At 35.9% G+C, this 18,467-nt stretch overlaps 1 long non-coding RNA gene across 3 annotated transcripts; it reads right to left on the bottom strand.

The window, feature by feature from the left end:
- Positions 1-13,808: 13,808 nt before the first annotated feature.
- Positions 13,809-18,453, bottom strand: LOC139544335 (uncharacterized). 3 transcript variants are annotated; one of them, XR_011668848.1, is made up of 7 exons: positions 18,324-18,453; positions 17,881-18,039; positions 15,394-15,455; positions 15,110-15,203; positions 14,900-15,011; positions 14,146-14,326; positions 13,809-14,005 (listed from the first exon to the last, which is right to left on the bottom strand). It is a non-coding gene; the product is annotated as an uncharacterized lncRNA (long non-coding RNA). The 3 variants fall into 3 exon arrangements; XR_011668849.1 differs by having other exon boundaries at positions 17,881-17,910; positions 18,324-18,406; XR_011668847.1 differs by lacking the exon at positions 18,324-18,453 and having other exon boundaries at positions 17,881-18,239.
- Positions 18,454-18,467: the final 14 nt, after the last annotated feature.

Genomic DNA, 18,467 nt, shown 5'->3' with positions numbered 1-18,467 from the left:
CTGACGCTTACTGTAGAAAGTGCTGGGGCTAAGACATTCATTCTCCTTTGTTAATCTGTGGCTGCAGTTTCTGGGCAGGGTATGTAGAAACACTCCTGTAGTCATGAAACCCACACCTTCTTGGATCTACACACAGTATTCAACGCAGTCAAATGCAATACAAACAACAAATAAAATAACATAACATTTTATTGGTCACATACACATGGTTAGCAGATGTTATTGCGAGTGTAGCAAAATGCTTGTGCTTCTAGTTCCGACAGTGCAGCAAAATCTAACAAGTAATATCTAACAATTCCGCAAAAATACCTAATACACACAAATCTAGGTAAAGGAATGGAATAAGAATATATAAATATAAAGATGAGCAATGACAGAGCGGCACAGGCTAAGTTGCAATAGATAGTATAGAATACAGTATATGCATATGAGATGAGTAATGCAAGATATGTAAACATTATTAAAATGTCATTATTAAAGTGACTAGCTAACATCTACGTCTACTCAGGAAAAAGCAATACAAACACATTTAGCTAAGTCAACTCTTAGCTAAATGTGTTTGTATGGCTTTTTCCTAAGTCAACTCTTAGGAAAAAGCGATACAAACACATTTAGCTAAGTAAACTCTTAGGAAAAAGCAATAGCCAGATACTTTGGCTGACAGAAGATAGCAGGTATAGCATGATGAACCTTGCATATACCTTGCATATATACATGTAATGTTCAGAGTGGACATGGCTCTCAATTTCAGTTGAGAGACATGTGTGTCCTTTGTATACATTACGTTTCTAGTTGCATTTCTATGGTTCCTGTTGATGATCCACAAGGAATATGATCCAGGTGGCGATGCAGTGTCTCATTGCAGCATCGCTCTAGAAATAGTCACCTCTCTGACACATATGTAGATTTTAACAGCACTGGGCCAAACCTGATGGTGGCAATTATTATTCATTATTATTGTATTTTTGATGACATACAAAGGGACACTTTTAACTGAAAAGTTTCAAATTATGCTTTATTTGTCCTTTAGTCTTCAGATTGCCAATCTGTCCCCTCATCTTCACACAAAAAAGGATTGTTGTATTTTCATGGATCTCGTCTCCAACTGTCACTTGGGTGGAGCTGTAGATCACGCTTTGAACCTCAGTCGTAAATATAAAGGAGAAAATACTACTTTTTATATGCAACAGATAAATAAAAGCATGGGTTGATCAAGGTTCCTGTGTGGTGCAGCGGTCTAAGACACTGCATCTCAGTGCTAGAGCCGTCACTACAGACCCTGGTTCCATTCCAGGCTGTATCACAACCGGCCGTGATTGGGAGTCCCATAGGGCAGCGCACAATTGGCCCAGCGTCGTCTGGTTTAGGGTTTGGCCGGGGAAGGCTGTCATTGTAAATAAGAATTTGTTCTTAACTGTCTTGCCTAGTTTAAAAAAAATGTCTCTGTGTTTTTATTTCAGAGTTATTAAAGCACTAGAGCTCAATTAACAAATTTATCATGAGCTCAATGAACAAAAACAAATGATTATGAGTAAATTCATAATTTAATCTGACCATACTGCAGTGTAGAAGGACTGTTAAAGACTGTTGTAGTGACCTCAGTACAACGCCTAGCAAACTTGTAGAATTCTCCACATTGGTGTCAGAAGTGAGATGGCAACGCGGTGCGGCCATCAAAGGCATGTCCCAACAGTACGAGTGAACCAAGAGTGAAGCACAGTAGATGAAGGTGATGAGAGAGGTGTATGTTGAGTTTTCTCCATGCTTGCTGATCAGTAGCGCCATCTTGTGATGAATAAACGGAACTGACAGACCTCAAATCGCAGTTCATGGGGCTGTAGTGCTGGGCCAAGAGTCTATAGAGGAAGATATAATAGATTGTCTGAAAATGTACCGTATTTTAGGGCTACATTCAATCCGTGTCAAGGAAGATACACCAGAAAAGAGTTCCCTGGACATGCACCCGAACATAATTCGCTGGAGATGTACCATTGGGCACTTTTGCTTCACTAGCAGCTGAACGGAACAAGGCAAGTTTATCAGGTAAGTTGACTGAGTGAGAGCACATTCTCATTTACAGCAACCCCAATGAATAATGTATTCACCCTGAATCTTACCACATCAATTTAACAGTGACATGGGTCTATAGAAGGTACATAGCTTATTGCTGATATCTCTGGTTGGAGGAAAGCAGACATTAATACCAATGTTTATCTCAGCGAGTGTCATTCTTAAGAGACTCATTTAACGTTAGTCAGGGGTCTATCAGTTCATTAATAATGATGTGTTCATAGATGTGGAAGACCATCAGGCTCTGTATAAAGGTAGATTGCATAGAATCTTGTATAATGGTAGGTTGTATAGCATCTTGTTTATGGTAGGTTGTATAACATATTGTATAATGGTAGGTAGAATAACATCTTGTATAATGGTAGGTAGAATAACATCTTGTATAATGGTAGGTTGTATAGCATCTTGTTTATGGTAGGTTGTATAACATATTGTATAATGGTAGGTAGAATAACATCTTGTATAATGGTAGATAGAAAAACATCTTGTATAATGGTAGGTTGTATAGCATCTTGTATAATGGTAGGTAGAATAACATCTTGTATAATGGTAGGTTGTATAACATCTTGTATAATGGTAGATAGAATAACATCTTGTATAATGGTAGGTTGTATAACATCTTGTATAATGGTAGGTAGAATAACATCTTGTATAATGGTAGGTAGAATAACATCTTGTATAATGGTAGGTTGTATAGCATCTTGTTTATGGTAGACTGTATATCATATTGTATAATGGTAGGTAGAATAACATATTGTATAATGGTAGGTAGAATAACATATTGTATAATGGTAGATATAATAACATATTGTATAATGGTAGGTTGTATAGCATCTTGTTTATGGTAGGTTGTATAACATATTGTATAATGGTAGGTTGTATAACATATTGTATAATGGTAGGTAGAATAACATCTTGTATAATGGTAGGTTGTATAGCATCTTGTTTATGGTAGGTTGTATAACATATTGTATAATGGTAGGTAGAATAACATCTTGTATAATGGTAGGTTGTATAGCATCTTGTTTATGGTAGGTTGTATAACATATTGTATAATGGTAGGTAGAATAACATATTGTATAATGGTAGGTTGTATAACATATTGTATAATGATAGGTTGTATAACATCTTGTATAATGGTAGATAGAATAACATCTTGTATAATGGTAGGTTGTATAACATCTTGTATAATGGTAGGTAGAATAACATCTTGTATAATGGTAGGTAGAATAACATCTTGTATAATGGTAGGTAGAATAACATCTTGTATAATGGTAGGTTGTATAGCATCTTGTTTATGGTAGACTGTATATCATATTGTATAATGGTAGGTAGAATAACATATTGTATAATGGTAGGTAGAATAACATATTGTATAATGGTAGATATAATAACATATTGTATAATGGTAGGTTGTATAGCATCTTGTTTATGGTAGGTTGTATAACATATTGTATAATGGTAGGTTGTATAACATATTGTATAATGGTAGGTAGAATAACATCTTGTATAATGGTAGGTTGTATAACATCTTGTATAATGGTAGATAGAATAACATATTGTATAATGGTAGGTTGTATAACATCTTGTATAATGGTAGGTAGAATAACATCTTGTATAATGGTAGGTTGTATAACATCTTGTATAATGGTAGGTAGAATAACATCTTGTATAATGGTAGATAGAATAACATCTTGTATAATGGTAGGTTGTATAGCATCTTGTTTATGGTAGGTTGTATAACATATTGTATAATGGTAGGTTGTATAACATATTGTATAATGGTAGGTAGAATAACATCTTGTATAATGGTAGGTTGTATAGCATCTTGTTTATGGTAGGTTGTATAACATATTGTATAATGGTAGGTAGAATAACATCTTGTATAATGGTAGGTTGTATAGCATCTTGTTTATGGTAGGTTGTATAACATATTGTATAATGGTAGGTAGAATAACATATTGTATAATGGTAGATAGAATAACATCTTGTATAATGGTAGGTTGTATAACATATTGTATAATGATAGGTTGTATAACATCTTGTATAATGGTAGATAGAATAACATCTTGTATAATGGTAGGTTGTATAACATCTTGTATAATGGTAGGTAGAATAACATCTTGTATAATGGTAGGTAGAATAACATCTTGTATAATGGTAGGTTGTATAGCATCTTGTTTATGGTAGACTGTATATCATATTGTATAATGGTAGGTAGAATAACATATTGTATAATGGTAGGTAGAATAACATATTGTATAATGGTAGATATAATAACATATTGTATAATGGTAGGTTGTATAGCATCTTGTTTATGGTAGGTTGTATAACATATTGTATAATGGTAGGTTGTATAACATATTGTATAATGGTAGGTAGAATAACATCTTGTATAATGGTAGGTTGTATAGCATCTTGTTTATGGTAGGTTGTATAACATATTGTATAATGGTAGGTAGAATAACATCTTGTATAATGGTAGGTTGTATAGCATCTTGTTTATGGTAGGTTGTATAACATATTGTATAATGGTAGGTAGAATAACATATTGTATAATGGTAGATAGAATAACATCTTGTATAATGGTAGGTTGTATAACATATTGTATAATGATAGGTTGTATAACATCTTGTATAATGGTAGATAGAATAACATCTTGTATAATGGTAGGTTGTATAACATATTGTATAATGGTAGGTAGAATAACATCTTGTATAATGGTAGGTTGTATAACATCTTGTATAATGGTAGATAGAATAACATCTTGTATAATGGTAGGTTGTATAGCATCTTGTTTATGGTAGGTTGTATAACATATTGTATAATGGTAGGTAGAATAACATCTTGTATAATGGTAGGTAGAATAACATCTTGTATAATGGTAGGTTGTATAGCATCTTGTTTATGGTAGGTTGTATAACATATTGTATAATGGTAGGTAGAATAACATCTTGTATAATGGTAGGTTGTATAGCATCTTGTTTATGGTAGGTTGTATAACATATTGTATAATGGTAGGTAGAATAACATCTTGTATAATGGTAGATAGAATAACATCTTGTATAGCATCTTGTATAATGGTAGGTTGTATAGCATCTTGTTTATGGTAGGTTGTATAACATATTGTATAATGGTAGGTAGAATAACATATTGTATAATGGTAGATAGAATAACATCTTGTATAATGGTAGGTTGTATAACATCTTGTATAATGGTAGGTAGAATAACATCTTGTATAATGGTAGGTTGTATAGCATCTTGTATAATGGTAGGTTGTATAGCATCTTGTTTAATGGTAGGTTGTATAGCATCTTGTTTATGGTAGGTTGTATATCATCTTGTATAATGGTAGGTTGTAATGTATAGCATCTTGTACAATGGTAGGTTGTATAACATCTTGTATAATGGTAGGTTGTAATGTATAGCATCTTGTACAATGGTAGGTTGTAATGTATAACATCCTGTATAATTGTAGGTTGTAATGCATAACATATTGTGTAATGGTAGGTTGTAATGTATAACATATTGTGTAATGGTAGGTTGTATAACATCTTGTATAGTGGTAGGTTGTATAACATATTGTATAATGGTAGGTTGTAATGCATATCTAGTATAATGGTAGGTTGTATATCATCTTGTATAATGGTAGGTTGTAATGTATATCATCTTGTATAATGGTAGGTTGTAATGTATAACATCTTGTATAATGGTAGGTTGTAATGTATAACATCTTGTATAATGGTAGGTTGTAATGTATAACATATTGTGTAATGGTAGGTTGTAATGTATAAAATATTGTATAATGGTAGGTTGTAATGTATAACATCTTGTATAATGGTAGGTAGAATAACATCTTGTATAATGGTAGGTTGTATAACATCTTGTATAATGGTAGGTAGAATAACATCTTGTATAATGGTAGGTAGAATAACATCTTGTATAATGGTAGGTAGAATAACATCTTGTATAATGGTAGGTTGTATAACATCTTGTATAATGGTAGGTAGAATAACATCTTGTATAATGGTAGGTAGAATAACATCTGGTATAATGGTAGGTTGTATAACATCTTGTATAATGGTAGGTAGAATAACATCTTGTATAATGGTAGATAGAATAACATCTTGTATAATGGTAGGTTGTATAGCATCTTGTTTATGGTAGGTTGTATAACATCTTGTATAATGGTAGATAGAATAACATCTTGTATAATGGTAGGTTGTATAACATGTTGTATAATGGTAGGTTGTATATCATCTTGTATAATGGTAGATAGAATAACATATTGTATAATGGTAGATTGTATAAAATCTTGTATAATGGTAGGTTGTATAACATGTTGTATAATGGTAGATAGAATAACATCTTGTATAACGGTAGATAGAATAACATCTTGCACAATGGTAGGTTGTATAACATCTTGTATAATGGTAGGTTGTATATCATCTTGTATAATGGTAGATAGAATAACATCTTGTATAATGGTAGGTTGTATAACATCTTGTATAATGGTAGGTAGAATAACATCTTGTATAATGGTAGGTAGAATAACATATTGTATAATGGTAGGTAGAATAACATCTTGTATAATGGTAGGTTGTATAACATCTTGTATAATGGTAGGTAGAATAACATCTTGTATAATGGTAGGTAGAATAACATCTGGTATAATGGTAGGTTGTATAACATCTTGTATAATGGTAGGTAGAATAACATCTTGTATAATGGTAGATAGAATAACATCTTGTATAATGGTAGGTTGTATAGCATCTTGTTTATGGTAGGTTGTATAACATCTTGTATAATGGTAGATAGAATAACATCTTGTATAATGGTAGGTTGTATAACATCTTGTATAATGGTAGGTTGTATAACATGTTGTATAATGGTAGGTTGTATATCATCTTGTATAATGGTAGATAGAATAACATATTGTATAATGGTAGGTTGTATAACATATTGTATAATGGTAGGTTGTATAACATGTTGTATAATGGTAGGGTATAAATCATCTTGTACAATGGTAGGTTGCATAACATCTTGTATAGTGGTAGGTTGTATAACATATTGTATAATGGTAGGTTGTAATGCATATCTAGTATAATGGTAGGTTGTATATCATCTTGTATAATGGTAGGTTGTAATGTATATCTAGTATAATGGTAGGTTGTAATGCATATCATCCTGTATAATGGTAGGTTGTAATGTATCCTGTATAATGGTAGGTTGTAATGCATATCATCTTGTATAATGGTAGGTTGTAATGCATATCATCTTGCATAATGGTAGGTTGTATATCATCTTGTATAATGGTAGGTTGTAATGTATCCTGTATAATGGTAGGTTGTAATGCATATCATCTTGTATAATGGTAGGTTGTAATGCATATCATCTTGCATAATGGTAGGTTGTAATGTATATCTAGTATAATGGTAGGTTGTAATGCATATCATCCTGTAAAATGGTAGGTTGTAATGCATATCATATTGTATAATGGTAGTTTGTAATGCATATCTAGTATAATGGTAGGTTGTATATCTTGTATAATGGTAGGTTGTAATGTATAACATCCTGTATAATGGTAGGTTGTAATGCATACCACCTTGTATAATGGTAGGTTGTAATGTATAGCATCTTGTACAATGGTAGGTTGTATAACATCTTGTATAATGGTAGGTTGTAATGTATAGCATCTTGTACAATGGTAGGTTGTAATGTATAACATCCTGTATAATTGTAGGTTGTAATGCATAACATATTGTGTAATGGTAGGTTGTAATGTATAACATATTGTGTAATGGTAGGTTGTATAACATCTTGTATAGTGGTAGGTTGTATAACATATTGTATAATGGTAGGTTGTAATGCATATCTAGTATAATGGTAGGTTGTATATCATCTTGTATAATGGTAGGTTGTAATGTATAACATCTTGTATAATGGTAGGTTGTAATGTATAACATATTGTGTAATGGTAGGTTGTAATGTATAACATATTGTATAATGGTAGGTTGTAATGTATAACATCTTGTATAATGGTAGGTAGAATAACATCTTGTACAATGGTAGGTTGTATATCATCTTGTATAATGGTAGGTTGTAATGTATAGCATCTTGTATAATGGTAGGTTGTAATGTATAGCATCTTGTACAATGGTAGGTTGTAATGTATAACATCCTGTATAATGGTAGGTTGTAATGCATAACATATTGTGTAATGGTAGGTTGTAATGTATAACATATTGTGTAATGGTAGGTTGTAATGTATAACATATTGTGTAATGGTAGGTTGTATAACATCTTGTATAGTGGTAGGTTGTATAACATATTGTATAATGGTAGGTTGTAATGCATATCTAGTATAATGGTAGGTTGTATATCATCTTGTATAATGGTAGGTTGTAATGTATAACATCTTGTATAATGGTAGGTTGTAATGTATAACATATTGTGTAATGGTAGGTTGTAATGTATAACATATTGTATAATGGTAGGTTGCAATGTATAACATCTTGTATAATGGTAGGTAGAATAACATCTTGTACAATGGTAGGTTGTATATAATCTTGTATAATGGTAGGTTGTAATGCATATCATCCTGTATAATGGTAGGTTGTAATGCATATCATATTGTATAATGGTAGTTTGTAATGCATATCTAGTATAATGGTAGGTTGTATATCTTGTATAATGGTAGGTTGTAATGTATAACATCCTGTATAAATGGTAGGTTGTAATGCATACCACCTTGTATAATGGTAGGTTGTAATGTATAGCATCTTGTACAATGGTAGGTTGTATAACATCTTGTATAATGGTAGGTTGTAATGTATAGCATCTTGTACAATGGTAGGTTGTAATGTATAACATCCTGTATAATTGTAGGTTGTAATGCATAACATATTGTGTAATGGTAGGTTGTAATGTATAACATATTGTGTAATGGTAGGTTGTATAACATCTTGTATAGTGGTAGGTTGTATAACATATTGTATAATGGTAGGTTGTAATGCATATCTAGTATAATGGTAGGTTGTATATCATCTTGTATAATGGTAGGTTGTAATGTATAACATCTTGTATAATGGTAGGTTGTAATGTATAACATATTGTGTAATGGTAGGTTGTAATGTATAACATATTGTATAATGGTAGGTTGTAATGTATAACATCTTGTATAATGGTAGGTAGAATAACATCTTGTACAATGGTAGGTTGTATATCATCTTGTATAATGGTAGGTTGTAATGTATAGCATCTTGTATAATGGTAGGTTGTAATGTATAGCATCTTGTACAATGGTAGGTTGTAATGTATAACATCCTGTATAATGGTAGGTTGTAATGCATAACATATTGTGTAATGGTAGGTTGTAATGTATAACATATTGTGTAATGGTAGGTTGTATAACATCTTGTATAGTGGTAGGTTGTATAACATATTGTATAATGGTAGGTTGTAATGCATATCTAGTATAATGGTAGGTTGTATATCATCTTGTATAATGGTAGGTTGTAATGTATAACATCTTGTATAATGGTAGGTTGTAATGTATAACATATTGTGTAATGGTAGGTTGTAATGTATAACATATTGTATAATGGTAGGTTGTAATGTATAACATCTTGTATAATGGTAGGTAGAATAACATCTTGTACAATGGTAGGTTGTATATAATCTTGTATAATGGTAGGTTGTAATGTATAGCATCTTGTACAATGGTAGGTTGTATAACACATTTTACTTTGTATTTTAAACTCTTTTGCTCCCCAAGTTCGATCTTGTCTCATCGCTAAAACTCCTCAACAGGGTCGGGAGGTGAAGGTCGAGTCATGGTAGGTTGTATAACACATTTTACTTTGTATTTTATACCCTTTTTCTCCCCAAGTTCGATCTTGTCTCATCACTAAAACTTCCCAACGGGCTCGGGAGGCGAAGGTCGAGTCATGACCTGCCAAACCGTGTTTCTTAACATTCGCCCACATAACCCAGAATCCAGCCGCACCAATGTGTCGGAGAAAACACCGTTCAACTGGTGAGGTCAGCCTGCAGGCGCCCAGCCTGCCACAAGGAGTCGCTAGAGTGCGATTAGGCAAGTAAAGTCCCCCCGGCCAAATCCTCCCCTAACCCGGACGATGCTGGGCCGATTGTTCACCGCCCTATGGGATTCTTGTATAACATCTTGTATAATGGTAAGTTGTATAACATCTTGTATAATGGTAGGTTGTATATCATCTTGTATAATGGTAGGTTGTAATGTATAACATCTTGTGTAATGGTAGGTTGTATAACATCTTGTATAATGGTAGGTCATATGTATGTATCTTGTATAATGGTAGGTTGTAATGTATATCATCTTGTATAATGGTAGGTTGTATATTATTGTATAATGGTAGGTTGTATAAAATATTGTATAACATCTTACATAATGGTAGGTTGTAATGTATAACATCTTTATTAATGGTAGAACATGAATTTCTTACGGCTGAGATCCCGTTAACGGGATCGACTTGACAACAGCCAGTGAAAGTGCAGGACGCCAAATTCAAACAGAAATCTCATAATTAAAATTACTCAAACATACAAGTATTTTACACCATTTTAAAGATAAACTTGTTGTTTATCCAACCACAGTGTCCAATTTCCAAAAGGCTTTACGACGAAAGCACAAACGATTATGTTAGGTCAGTACCTAGTCACAGAAAAACAGCAATTTTTCCAGCCAAAGAGAGGAGTTACAAAAAGCAGAAAGAGATAAAATGAATCACTAACCTTTGATGATCTTCATCAGATGACACTCATAGGACTTCATGTTACACAATACATGTATGTTTTGTTCGATAAAGTTCATATTTATATCCAAAAATCTTAGTTTACATTGGCGCGTTATGTTCAGTAATGTTTTGCCTCCAAAACATCCGGTGATTTTGCAGAGAGCCACATCAATTTACAGAAATACTCATAATAAACATTGATAAAAGATACAAGTATTACACATGGAACTTTAGAAAAACTTCTCCTTAATGCAACCGCTGTGTCAGATTTCATAAAAACTTTACAGAAAGAGCACACCATGCTATAATTTGAGTACAGCGCTCAGAGCCCAAACAAGACATACAGATATCCACCGTGTTGTGGAGTCAACAGAAGTCAGAAATAGTATTATAAATATTCACTTACCTTTGATGATCTTCATCAGAATGCACTCCCAGGAATCCCAGTTCCACAATAAATGTTTGTTTTGTTCGATAACGTCCATAATTTATGTCCAAATACCTCCTTTTTGTTCGCGCGTTTAGTTCCAAAATCCAAATTGATGACGCGCAGGTCAGACGAAAAGTCAAAACATTCCATTACAGTTCGTAGAAACATGTCAAACAATGTATAGAATTAATCTTTAGGATGTTTTTAACATAAATCTTCAATAATGTTTCAACCGGGGAATTCCTTTGTCTTCAGAAATGCGATGGAACGCAGGTCGCTCTCACGGGGGCGCGCGTGATCAGCTCATGCCAGACACCTGACTCAAAGAGCTTTCCTTCCCTCATTCTTCACAGTAGAAGCATCAAACAAGTGGAAGCCTTAGGAAGTACAATATGACCCCAAAGACACTGTATATTGGATAGGCAAACCTACAAACCTTAGATTTCCCACTTCCTGGTTTGATTTTTTTCTCGGGTTTTTGCCTGCCATATGAGTTCTGTTATACTCACAGACATCATTCAAACAGTTTTAGAAACTTCAGAGTGTTTTCTATCCAAATCTACTAATAATATGCATGTCTTAGCTTCTGGGACTGAGTAGCAGGCAGTTTACTCTGGGCACCTTATTCATCCAAGCCACTCAATACTGCCCCCAGCCATAAGAAAACAATTTATTTAAAAAATTGACGAACTGACTTGTTGGAAAGGTGGAATCCTATGACACGTGTCACGTTGAAAGTCACTGAGCTCTTCAGTAAGGCCATTCTACTGCCAACGTTTGTCTATGGAGATTGCATGGCTGTGTGCTCGATTTTATACACCTGTCAGCAACGGGTGTGCCTGAAATAGCCGAATCCACTAATATGAAGGTGTGTCCACATACTTATACATATAGTGTATTTTAAAAATATTTAGAGAGGGGAATTCAGACCCGAGATACGCCAGTAAATGGAACTTAATTCCTTTTTCATAAGAGTCACACTGACATGGTGGGTTTCTCTCTGTGCACATTCTGACCTTAATAAACTTAAGCATGAGGAAACACGTGCCAGTGTGGTGGTTCATTTCTTTACTATCAAATGAGAGACAAACTTATCACACAAGTCAGAGTTATACTTAAACTAAATCTTTAATAATGAGAGCTTTGCAATAGCAATGACTTGTCAACGATTCACCATTTCTAATGATCCGTTGAGAGTGGCGAGACAAAAGTACAAAGGTTTTTTATAGCCAAGATACACCCCTTTCAACCTACATGACGGAGAACAGATACATAGAATGTGTCACAAGGTGAGACTTTTTAAATGAGAAAGGAGTATCCCGTAGCCAGATAGCATTCGCTATAAATTATCGTTCAGTTTGGTCCCTAAGACGAGGATTCCGATCTCGTTCCTGGTACTCATAAAACAAGAACACCAACTCGACCAATGGCATAAATCAATTGTCAACTCCAGACACTACCACACACATCCCCCAAGGCCAAAGGAGGGAGTGACTGGCGCAGACATTGTGGAAACCAGTAATTGGTTCCCCATTAATCACACCATCCATTCACATGGTTTAAGAATAGGTAAAGACACATTCACATATGAAGACAATGTTCCCTCCTGTCCTCTTCCCTTTCTGATATTCTGCATAGCAACAGGGACATGTGAAAGACAAGCCTGACCTCTCCCCTCTCTGGGCCCCAGGTGGCTGAGCCCCAGCTGAGGGAAGAAGTGCAACTGCCATCACCAGAGTCCAAAGGGATACATTCTAATAACAAGTATATCACATAAGCATATTATGCAGATAAGACATCTTAATTATCTATGTTACCCAACTAATTCTGATTCACCAGCCAGTTATTTGTTTTGGGTGGAGAAAACAGAAATGGAGGTGTGTCTACAGATACACATAAACTGACCTTGATTTAGAGCTCCATTCAATCTGTAGCGCTGAAATGTTACAGATTGGGCGATAGAAATGTAAAGATTATTTCTGTTTAGCCAACACATACAGCATTTACCGTGAATGCAAATCAAATGTTATTGGTCACATTCACACGGTTAGCAGATGTTAATGTGAGTGTAGCAAAATGCTTGTGCTTCTAGTTCCTACAGTGCAATAATATCTAACAAGTAATGTGATATGAGTAATGTAAGATATGTAAACATTATTAAAGTGGCATTGTTTAAAGTGACTAGTGATCCATTCATTAAAGTGGCCAGTGATTGGAATGCAGTCTCCACTAACGTGGGAACGTTGCCTTTAAATTTCAATCACGCTGTAATGCTGAACTTCCGCAATATGGATTAAATAGAGCCCTTAATAAGTGAACCTGTTGGTTCCAAGTGGGAAAAAATATTCCCCCTCCCCCCCGATAACAGCACTGTAATTTACACATTTATTAGAGCTACTGATAAGAGCTTGATAAAATAGTAATCCGTTTGGATAAGGGGATTGTAATTAAAGGCTAAATGACAATTGTTTTAGATCTATTTTACCTTATGATCCCTGGAGATGAATTTGAAACCAATCATATGGCAAATCTTCAGAGGCACAGTATTTATTTATTCAGTGGTACATGCATTCACACAGTCTACATGTATAGGATCCTTCCCACTATATGATTGATATATTAAGCAATAAAATCCCAATTGATCAATTAAAAGTTTATGGAAAAACTGCACTTGTCCTCCGTCGCTACTAAAAAGGGTCCTCAGATCAGTCATTGGATGGGGTGATGTCTGTAAACGAAGAGGAGGGCATCAAGGCATTCAAAATGGCTACAGGGTTGGAGATGCAGGAGTCAGAGCTTTGGGTAACGGGGTCTGGGATTGTCTGCAGTGGTGGTGGTCAAGTGTTCCTATGGTGCAAGGGACCTTACCATTGAAGAGGCAGTGAAGTCGAAGGATTTCCGTGAAGACCATCCTTACTGGCACCAGGTCAGCTCCATAATCACTGGAAGGGACACTGCTTCTTCGTTGTGTGGACCACCAAGCCTCCATCACCATCCCCATCCATCGTGTCAACCTCTGACAGACTCATATTGCCCCTCCTGTCAGTACCTGTTTTCAGGGAAGACAACGGTCCTAAAATATTCCACATAGTTCATACACACACACACACTAGGCTCCCAGAATAGGTTATATTACATACACATTTTGCTCAAAGAAGCCAACTAAAGTAATGTAGTTAACTTTATCATGGGCACAGTGGGAATTTATATCTATGATGTTCAAATTATTTCCCACCCCTTACTTGCTAAAGGCCCCATTTCCATGTCTGTACGTGACATTCTTGAAAAACAAGTGAACAATGAATAAAGATCACACAAAAACAATAGGCTCCTATAATAGATTATATGACATTCAAGTTTTGGTCAAAGCAGCCAACTGAAGTAATGTAGTTAACGTAAATTCATATACAAAGGCTGGTCTTTAAAAATATATATATATTTCACCTTTATTTAACCAGGTAGGCCAGTTGAGAACATGTTCTCATTTACAACTGCGACCTGATCACACTGACACAGAATGGTCTGAGTGCACCTCCTCCGTTACAGTAGTACAACACAATTCACATCGCATTGTATGGGCACAGTGGGAATGTATATCTGTGATGTTTAAATGATGTCTTACCCCCAGAGTGAGAGTACATCACTTCCAGCAGATCTCCTTGTTGAGGGTGGCGTTGATCATTTACTGCTTCTCGTGGGGTGAGCCTGATGTTTCTGCATGTCACGCCTCATGTCTAAAACATGGGAAAAGGGGACATAAAGTCACAATTTCTATGCATCTACAAATGCAATGTTTTACACAATAGTCTATCATATTTGATGAGTTACTGACCTGTCCGTCCACATGCTCGATCAGCTGTAGTCTCCACAACCGGATCACACTGACACAGAATGTCCATGCATCATACAGTCTGAGGGATGCACTCCTGTTGGAGTGGAAAGCAAAGAGACATTTGGTGAGTGGTAGGTCTTTTTTAATGCTGTATCACCATCTTTATCTGGACAGAAAAAACATTATTTATCATACTCAACACCTAATCGTCATGCCTCATTGTTTGTTCTTGTTTCCCAATCAACAGTCTGGATCTTCCTCTTCTGTCATGATGGATGACCTACCTTTTCTGGTACCATTTCTCTTTTCCACTGGAAAATGGCAGCTACAGACCCGAGTGTCGTCACTGGGTTTCCGGTCCGCCCATTTGAAAGACACACACACAAAAAAGGTACTTTTACTAGCTAGCTAATAAGTTGATTACTAAAACGGTAACATTTACATTAAAATACCATAACCCACAGACTTGACTAAAGTAACGGTAAAATAGACTGGGATTGGTCTATCTGCACATCTAAAATCTTACTATGTGGATGGGACATCTCAAATCAAATCAAATTTTATTTGTCACATGGGCCCGAATACAACATGTGTAGACCTTACCGTGAAATGCTTACTTACAAGCCCTTAACCAAAAATGTAAAACAGGAAAGACTTAAGAAAATATTTACTAAATAAACTAAAGTAAAAAATAAATATAAAAATGTAACACAATAAAATAACAGTAGCGAGGCTATATACATGGGGTACCGGTACCTAGTCAATGTGCGGGGGAACAGGTTAGTAGAGGTAATTTGTACATGTAGGTAGAGGTAAAGTAACTATGCTTAGATAATAAACAGCGAGTAGCAGCATTATAAAAACAAAGGGGGGGTGTCAATGTAAATAGTCCGGGGGGCCATTTGATGAATTGTTCAATAGTCTTATGGGTTGGGGGTAGAAGCTGTTATGGAGCCTTTTGGTCCTAGACTTGGCACTCCGGTACCACTTGCAGTGCGGTAGCAGAGAGAACAGTCTATGACTTGGGTGACTGGAGTCTGACAAATTTTTGGGTCTTCCTCTGACACCGCTTAGTATATAGGTCATGTATGGCAGGAAGCTTGGCCCCAATGATGTACTGGGCCGTACGCACTACCCGGTGATGCAACCGGTCAGGATGCTCTCGATGGTGCAGCTGTATAACTTTTTGAGGATCTGAGAACCCATGCCAAAACTTTTCAGTCTGCTGTTGTGTTGTTTTGCCCTCTTCACGACTGTCTTGGTGTGTTTGGACCATGATAGTTTGTTGGTGATGTAAACACCAAAAACATGAAACTTTCGACACGCTCCATTACAGCCCCACTACAGCTAGCAAAACAGTCCTGTAGGGTAGCCTCCGCGTCATCTGACCACTTCCGTATTGAGCGAGTCACTGGTACTTCCTGCTTTAGTTTTCGCTTGTAAGCAGGAATCGGGAGGATAGAATTAGTCAGATTTGCCAAATGGAGGGCGAGGGAGAGCTTTGTATGCGTCTCTGTGTGGAGTATAGGTGGGCTTGAGATATTGTTCCTCTGGTTGCACATGTGACATGCTGGTAGAAATTAAGTAAACGGATTTAAGTTTGCCTGTATTATAGTCTCTGACCACTAGGAGTGCCGCTTCTGGATGAGTATTTTCTTGTTTGCCTATGGCCTTATACAGCTTGCTGAGTGAGTTCTTAGTGCCAGCATCGGTTTGTGGTGGTAAATAGACGGCTACGAATAATATAAATGTTAACTCTCTTGGCAGATAGTGTGGTCTGCACAGCTTATCATGAGGTACTCTACCTCAGGCGAGCAATACCTCGATATTTCTTTAATATTAGACATCACGCACCAGCTGTTATTGACAAATAGACAGAAACCCCCTCGTCTTACCAGACGTAGTTTCCCTGTCCTGCCGATGCATGGAAAACCCAGCCAGCTCTATATTATCTGTGTCATCGTTCAGCCACGACTCAGTGAAACATAACATATTACAGTTTTTAATGTCACGTTGGTAGGATAGTCTTAATCGTAGATCTTCAATTTTATTTTCAAATAATTGCAGGTTGGCCAATTGTATGGATGGTAGTGGAGGTTTACTCACTCGCCCGACCTCCGCTGCCTTTTTCTCCATATTTTCTTCACGCAAATGACAGGGATTTGGGCCTGGTCTCGAGAAAGCAGTATTTCCTTCGTGTCGAACTTGTTAAATATTGGTTTTTGGACAAGTTCGAGGTGAGTAACCGCTGCTCTTTTCGGTCATAAGAGACAGTAGCAGCAACATTATGTACAAAATAATTTTAAAAATAAGTTGCGGCCACATTTCTGCTGTGATCGAGGAATTATCTAGATGATCAGGACAGTCTTGGGTGCTCTTTGCCTGAAGAGGTGAAGTATTGCGATGAGCTATATGACTGTACTTCTGATTCTAATTCTCAACAGGAAAGTTAAAACCCTCATCCGTAAGGTCACTGAGGATGACCGACAATGATAGGGGGATCATCTGAAAGGGAATGATATGCAGGGATGTCATTTAAAGATTTTGGGCACTGGCCAGCAGACCACGATTTCTACATTCAGGTCTTAAATCTGTGACATACGATGTTTGTAAAGGTACAATTTCACTGCTGTGTCAGACTAGTTTGCCACGTGCGTTGTACACGTAACTTCAGACGGTGGTTATCTAGCAAATTTCCATATGCACCGAGCTAACCACAGATCTTTGACCTAACCTAAATGGCTTGTTAACAGCTTGCAAACAGTGCTTACCTTATCGCACGGCTCCAGTGATGCCTCTCGCTTACAGAGGTCGGAAAACAATAAAATGCATGTGTGCTTATCGGAGTAGTGGTTATAAACTGGTATATACTGTAGCACAGAACCATCCTTGCTTCTGATCGACGGAGAGTACTAAGGTTAGCTGGTTCGCTACAAAGGCCAAGATTCAAGTAATTAAAACATGCTAAAGTAGTTAGCTAGGTAATTTGAAAAATGTATATATTTTTTAAAATACACACACGAGAAATACACTCAATTATTTACACAAGAAACTAATTAGACTATAATATCTACTTGCTACTTGAGATGAGTTTGCGTAGAGAAATGTGCCTTGAGGGATGACGTCAAAGCTTGCCACAAGATGTGTAGTTCTGTTTGATAGCCGCGTCTAATTAGCATTTCGTTTTTGGGGGGTAATTACAGGCGAAAGTTACCTTGTCCGAGAGAGATTTGCGTGGTTATCAAAACGTCACGCCAGGGTAAACCTAGAAAAAACACAGACCTTATATGAAGAAGTTCTAAAATCCCTGACGCAAAAATTAATGGTGAAAAAACGAATGGAACCATTTCCGGGTTTT

Source organism: Salvelinus alpinus, chromosome 18 (assembly GCF_045679555.1).
Source record: "Salvelinus alpinus chromosome 18, SLU_Salpinus.1, whole genome shotgun sequence".
NCBI classification, from domain to species: domain Eukaryota; kingdom Metazoa; phylum Chordata; class Actinopteri; order Salmoniformes; family Salmonidae; genus Salvelinus; species Salvelinus alpinus.
This window is presented reverse-complemented; position numbering and strand designations above follow the sequence as displayed.